Here is a 7,145-nt window from a genome sequence, read left to right on the forward strand (position 1 = left end):
AGCTACACCAGCCAGGGCTGAATAAACTATCAGCCCATTGTATATGCTTGCTTCCTCTGTCAAATATTGACTATAAAGGCATGGGTTTATTTCTGTTAACAGTTTAGTAACCTAACAGTTAAAATACATTCTGTCTTCTACTTTGAAAAATATTCCTCCATAAGGAGCCTGCAGGGCCAGGTCGGGAGCTGGAGTTCCAGGAGCCCTTGGAGTTCGGCACCGGAATGTGGCAGCACAGGGAGAGCTGGTCTGGCCCTCATACCTCCCCAACCCCCAGCTTCCGCCCCAGCTCTGTCCTGCAGCTTGAGAAGCCTGTGGACTCTCAAAGCTCACAAGTTCCAGCTCCATCCATAGCATACCTCTCAGTACCCTTACAGCCAGGGGTGCACACACTGGAAGTGGGGTCTTCCCCTTGGAGGGTCATACTCAGGGAAGGCCCTGGTGGGTCTGGGCCTTTGCCAGGGAATTCCAGAGCACGGTCCAGACCAGTGCTACACCATACAACATTCCGTGAGCTTGGAAGTGGCTTATTTCCACACTGTGCAATATGGTACTTACTAGCCTCAGATGGCAATTGAGCACTAGAAATGTGGCTATTGCACTTGAGGAATTGAATGTTTAATTAAGTAACATTTAAATTTAAATTGCCACATGTGGCTAGTGGCTACCATATTAGACAGCATAGGTCTAGAATGCAGGGTTGGGGGTGGGGCTCTGCCTGGATGTGTCCAGTTGACTCTTGACTCCACCCCGAGAGGAAGGGGTGTGCCAGAAGAGGGTCAGGGTGGGGCTCCCAGGTCTCAGGAAGACCCTGGAAAGGGACAAGAGCCGTGTTCTCATAAGGAAAGTGCCATAGGAGGCAGAACGTTCCTGTCTAGCCGAGCTCTTCAGATCTCTGAGGAGAGAGAGGCGGATGGCTGTGGGTTTCCCCAAACAAGTCTTCCTGAGATGTTTGCGGGGACCTGTTTCACATAAGAGGCTTGCTTTGGTAGTTCAGGCCTGCTAGGACTGTGGGTCTTGGCAGAGAGAGAACACTCTGCTATTTTTTCTGCTGAGGCCATGTGAACGGGGCAGGCCGTGTGCATAGTTTCCATGGCATAATCTGACTATAAAGCCCTGTGTGTCTGTGAGGGAGGGACACGGAGAGGCCCTCAGCCTGGCCACAGTCGGAACTGGGCACTTGCCCAGGAGGCGCATTCCCTCCAGATTCCTGCAGTGTCCTGAGCCGTGAGGACGGGAGGGCTGTGCCTGGCTGGCCGCGCCTTTGGAAGCTCATCTGGTTGCTGATTTCGGTGACAGTGTTGGCTCTTCCAGACGCCTGGATGCTGAGGTCGAGGCAAGATAATCTCCAGAGAACTGGGCCAGGGCGAGGCGCAGCAGAACACAGGTTGCAGACTCACTATGGGGCAAAGCAGAGGCAGGCAAGGAAGCCTCTGGCTCCCACCTGCAAAATAGAAGCTGCCTGCAGCCTGGCTGGAGCCCAGCCCCAAAGAGGAAGTAGAACAGGATCATTTGCTCAGAGTGATTCCAGGCAGGTTCGTTGAGTATCTTTTGCTGCTAGAGAAAGAATGTCCCTAAAGAAAAGATGCCACTTGGTTGGCCCCCCACAACTGGGGCTTCGCAGGCGGAAGCCAGGTACCAGGCTCTGTGCTAAGTGCTTTGCACATTTCACCTCATTTGGAATGATATAGATTAATAGTCACTGTCATAGCTAATAGTTCTTGAGTGTCTACCAAGGTACCGGACATCAGTTTGTTTAATCTTCATGAACCCCCCTGTCCATGGGGTGAAGGAAACTATGCTTCTTGGGTAGTTTTGCTCCAAGTCACTCAAACCAGGAAATGGTCTAGACACAATTTGAACCCACACTCTGACCCAACACTCCCTGCTCTTAACTATCGATTGTCCTGACTAGGTTTTTTGAGGCTCTATCTCAAGGGCCTTCACAATGAACCCTCAGCTCTGAATTAATCCAGTTTGTCCCAAAGCTCCTGCTTCCTGTCTCTACACAGGTTCCTTCGGGGTCTCCAAGCCTGGAGTCTCAAAGACACTCTGTCCTTGAGGGTGGCTGTCCCTTTGCTTGCTCTGAGTTTGTTGTGACGTGTCGGGTGACAGCCCCAGGCCATGGAGGTTGCCCAAGACAATCCTTCCTTTCTGAGAGGCAACTGTGCCTCGAGTCTCAGGCCCCAGCAGCCGGCATACACAATGCCCTCTGTCTCTGCTGGGGCAGAAAGGCGCATTATTGCGGTCGGGTGACCCGGGCCCTGCTGGGGTGATGCTGTGGCCTGCACATCCCCCACACGGCGCCTCCCTATGCCAGGGGCTGGCCAGAGGTTGGGCAGGTGGGGTGCGGGGCACTCAGGGCCTGGGAGTCCCTTCCTCTTGAGGCACCTGCCTTGCCTCACACCTCACACTTGTACCTCACCTTCCGTCCCCTCCTATATATAGGTCTTTCTCTGGGCCTACGTCTCACAGTCCTAAGCCTTTGAATGTTCTAATTTAAATTATCCTGGAAAGCACGGAGTACAGTGCCTGGTACATCAGGCACTCCCCAAACATGACTTTCTCGTCTGTTTTCCTTTTCTAGTTTCTCATGTTTGAACTTTTTAAAAATTTATTGATTGATCTGAAAGAGATTGAGGAAGAGAGAGAGAGAGAGAGATTTGCTATTCTATTTATTTATGCATTCATTGGTTGATTCTTGTGTGTGCCCTGACTGGGGATGGGACCCGTGAACTTGATGTATTGAGATGATGCTCTAACCCAGCCAGGGCTTTTTTCTAGGTTGGAGATAGTTCTGTCATCAGGAATTTTGACAGAGACCCTGAAAGGAAGTGTGTTCTTAGTAGCAATAACAACCACAGTTTACTAAGCCCTAGCATGTGCCAGGCACCTGCCCAAACCCATCACCTCACAACAGCCCTGGGAGGGCTCTTCTAGCCCCACGGTGGGTGTAAGAGAGGGAGGCTCAGAGGACTTGAGTGTCTCTCCCAAGGTGGCAAAGCTGGTCAGTGGTGCAGCTGGAAGTCAAACCCAGTTCTTTTTTTTTTTAATGTCACTCTTACTTTATCTTTTTATTATTATTTTGGTTTAAGCCACTTTACATTTTTTTTACATTCAATATTATTTTATATCAGTTTCAGGCATATAATGGCATAATGCTTAGACAATTGTATAAACGATTCCCCCAATCCTTCCAGCACCCAGCTGGCACCATACACAGTTACTACACAATATTATTGACTGGATTCCCTATGTGGTACTTTACATTCCCATATAAACTCAGTTCTGACTGAGTTCTAGTGCTTGTGTTTGACTGCTGCATTGCAGTGCCTGATTAGTTTCCCAGGGCTGCCATAACAAAGTTCCAAAAACTGGGTGGCCTAGAACAACAGGCATCTATTGTCTCACAGTTCTGGAGACTCGAAGTCCAAGATCAAGGCATCGATAGGGTTGGTTCCTTTTGAGGGCCGTGAGGGAAGGCTCTGTCCCAGGCTTCTCGCCCAGCTGCTGGTGGTGGGCTGGCAACCTTCATGTGGTGACCTCCCCGTGTGCACGTCTGTCTCTGTGTCCGAATTCCCCCTGATAATTAGGAAACCAGTTGTGTTGGATCAGGGCCAGCTCGAATGACCTGATTTTAATCTGATCATCCACAAAGATCTTATTCCCAAATAAAGTCACATTCACAGGTTCTGAGGGTTAGGACTTCAACAACTTTTTTTGGAGCACAGTTCAGTCTATTAAAGCACTTTTTCCTGCTTAGAATCCTGGTGGCCCAGGATTTCTTAGGAGTACTAAGAGGAGGTGATGCTTCCTTAAGCTCCAAGGGCAAGAAGATTTCTTTTCAGGGCCCACTTCCCTTGCTCACATGGTAAATACACACAGACAGACACACAGCTCTGGTCAGGACAGAGGCTGAACTGCCACATTAATGTCTGGACCCCACGGAGACAGCGGCACATCTGGCCCAGGTGAGGCAAGGAGGGCGCCAGGTGTTCCAACAGGAAGAGGAAGCAGCCAGCAGTGCAGACACTCCAAGCACAGCAGTTTTCACACAGCCACACCAAATCTGCTCTTAAATCACCCCATTTCCCTTCCAATCCTGTATCCTTCCCAGATGCATCCCCTTTCACCGCACTTCTGGGGCCCCGGCCCTCCCTGCAGTCTGAGTCCGGTAGAGGCAGGGGGCCTGTCTCTCTAGCTCTAGAGTCTGATGCGAGAGCGACCATTTATGGGGCATGGGAGGGAGGAAGGCAGCTTGCCAGCTGCAATGTGGACTGCTCTTCCATCTGTAGCTCCAACAACACCCAAGTTCTCCCACCCAGTTAGTTACTGCTCCTGCTGGGTCTCACTTAGCAAGTCCCCACTCATCTGCTTATACCAGGTGGGACCGGGGGAATGGGATGTTGGGGGTAGAAATGTTCCTTCCTGGGCCCCTGACCTGGGGGATAAGAGTCTGAGGACTTGAAGCCTCCAGGCACCACGGTCTTCTAGCTGCCTGGCCAGCCACAGCCCAAGGCCTTCTCTCCCAGCTTCTCTCCCCAGCTCCACCCCCGCCTGTCCCAGCCTCCTCTGTGCCCTCCTCCTACCACACCCCAGGAGGCTCCTGGCCAGCTTTCTGTCTCCTTAGCTTCTTGCGCACCTTTGGGGTTACTTTCATCCATGTTGGGCCTCCCAGGTCTCAGTATATACACTCAGACACACTTTACATAGTTGTACACATATGTTCACAATACATGCTCACACACACCTTGCAGACTCATAAATATTTATGCAATCACACACATATGTTCACACACAACCACATGCTTTACAGTCACTGACACACATGCTCATAATACCCATGGACACTTTATGTCATATGCAATCACATGCTCACACATACTTTCATGTAGCCTCATACACTCACACCCATAACACTCTCCTATACACACTCACATTATACACACAGCCTCACACATGCTCCCAGAACCCCCTGCTTAGGGCTCCGCTGTGGCTGAGCAGGGCCTCCCTGAGTTGGGTCCTTAGTGGACTTGTAAGTCGGTCCACTGGGATGAGGCACCCACTGATGTGGCTGGGAGAATGAAAACTGAGACAGAGAGAGGGGCCCTCAGATGGAACCAGAATCCTGCCTGACTTTTGGGTCGCGTCCCAGATCCACCACTTTGTGGCTCTGTGAACTGAGACACTCGCCTTATTTCTCCCAATCTCATTTTCTTATGTGGAAAATGGGGATGATGTTACCCATCTCATGGAGTTGTGCTAAAACTAGACATTGGATTTCAAAGATACAGCCCAGCATGAAAGAGACAATTATTATTTATTTCAAAATTCAATTGTATTTCCACTGTAAATTAACGATCACATAACTGACACCTGGAAAGGCAGAAAAGGGCACGCAGGCAGTCTCCCCTCCTCCCCGATCCCAACACCCAGCCTCCTTCCCCACAGCCAGTGTTACCAGGTTCCTATGTTTTTATCAGAGAGATTTGCACATATACAAGTAGCCATATATACATGTATTACTTTTCTCCCTTTTCCCTACAAATACTATGCACTGTATGTACATACTGTTCTGTGCTTCTCTTTTCTCAAAACATCTTGGGGGAAGTTCCATATCAGTATGTTAAGGGCTTCCTCATTCTTTTATGGTCGCCTGGAATTCCATTCTATGGAGGTACCCTCATTTGTGTAACCAGTTCTCAACAGATGGGACATTTAGGTTGTTTCCAATCTTTTGCTATCTCAAACAAAGTGCAGTGAAAAATCTTGTACAGACATTTCCCACGGGTGTGAATATAACCATTAACACGGTAAATATTGAAAAATGGCCACCAAAAGCCGCTGCTTCTTGTGCACGGGTCACTCTTCCTTTTTCATAGGCGCCTACTCCTCCAGCCTCAGGGCGTACGAAGCCTGGTGGGCAACACTACACATGCTGGAGGACACCCCGGGCCATACACCAACCTAAGAGACCCTTGCTTTGGCTGAAGAGACAAGCCTTTGCTTTGCGACTGGGTTCGGTCCACACATAATAAGCTAACGCTGCCTGTACGTGGAGGGGCAGTGATGGTATGTTACAGATCTGCTGAAGATAAGGGCAGGGGCAAACCAGAGAACTTAGTGCTCGTGCATTTGCTGTTGCTTCATTTAGTCACCAGACACAGCAACCTCCCATACACTGTGCTGGGGGTGAGGATACAGCGGAGTCAAGCCAGAGCAGGCCCTGCCCTCACGGAGCCTGCAGTCATGTGGTAGAGAGCGAGGCAAAGCCAAGGACCCACGAACGATACAAGCCGTGACAACAGAGCAGGGAGTAGAAAGAGCATTCCTCAGTGTAGGCCAACCCCAGGGCTCTGAGGCAGGCAGGGCCCCCCTGGACTCTTTTCTGAAGCATCTGGAGCCATCCGGGAGTCTGGCCTTCTTCCCTGGTCATCTTTCCGCCTGTCGCTTCCTTTCCTTCACCCACTCTGGGCAGGCGAGGGCCTGGGGGCTGGGTCGGGGTAGTGGGTGCTGCCACCCAGGCCCAGCTGGATGCCTCTGGCTTCTCCGCTGCTGCCTACCATCAGCCTCACTGGCCTCGGAGAACTGCTTTGGTCACAGGCGACAGTGGGAGCCAGAGAATGAGGAAAGCTTAGCTGTCACCCACTCCCCTCCAAGGCCAGGGCTGGCAGGGCCACCGCAGCTGCTTTGACCTGTTCTTATAAGGTGACTCACCTTTCCTGGCACACAGGAAAGCAGCCATCTGATAAAACTGGGTTGCACCTAGGTGTCAGCTACTTAATGGGTGGCCCTCCCAGGGCTATTTGCATATTAGATGACACCACATTGAGGGCTCTGCTTCATGCGAAGGAGTGGATTCCTAATAATAGAGGCCACCAGGTGGGAAGGTTTTATTTGGGTAGATCACTGGAGACCTTCCTTTATTCTCAACCGTTCACTCCATTTAGGATGGTATTTTCCATAATCTCTGCCCTGATTTTATTGTAGTTTTAAATGTGTTTCTGTAGAAATGAAACATTTGCTCAAGACTGGGTGCTCCTCATTTTCTGAGCCCCACCTATTTACCAGACTCGCCTTCTACAAGGCCCTCTCCTCTGTGACAGTGGACCCACAGCACTGCCACACGGGAGGAACCACAGGGT

The sequence above is a fragment of the Phyllostomus discolor genome, chromosome 1 (assembly GCF_004126475.2).
Source record: "Phyllostomus discolor isolate MPI-MPIP mPhyDis1 chromosome 1, mPhyDis1.pri.v3, whole genome shotgun sequence".
In the NCBI taxonomy this organism is placed as follows: Eukaryota; Metazoa; Chordata; class Mammalia; order Chiroptera; family Phyllostomidae; genus Phyllostomus; species Phyllostomus discolor.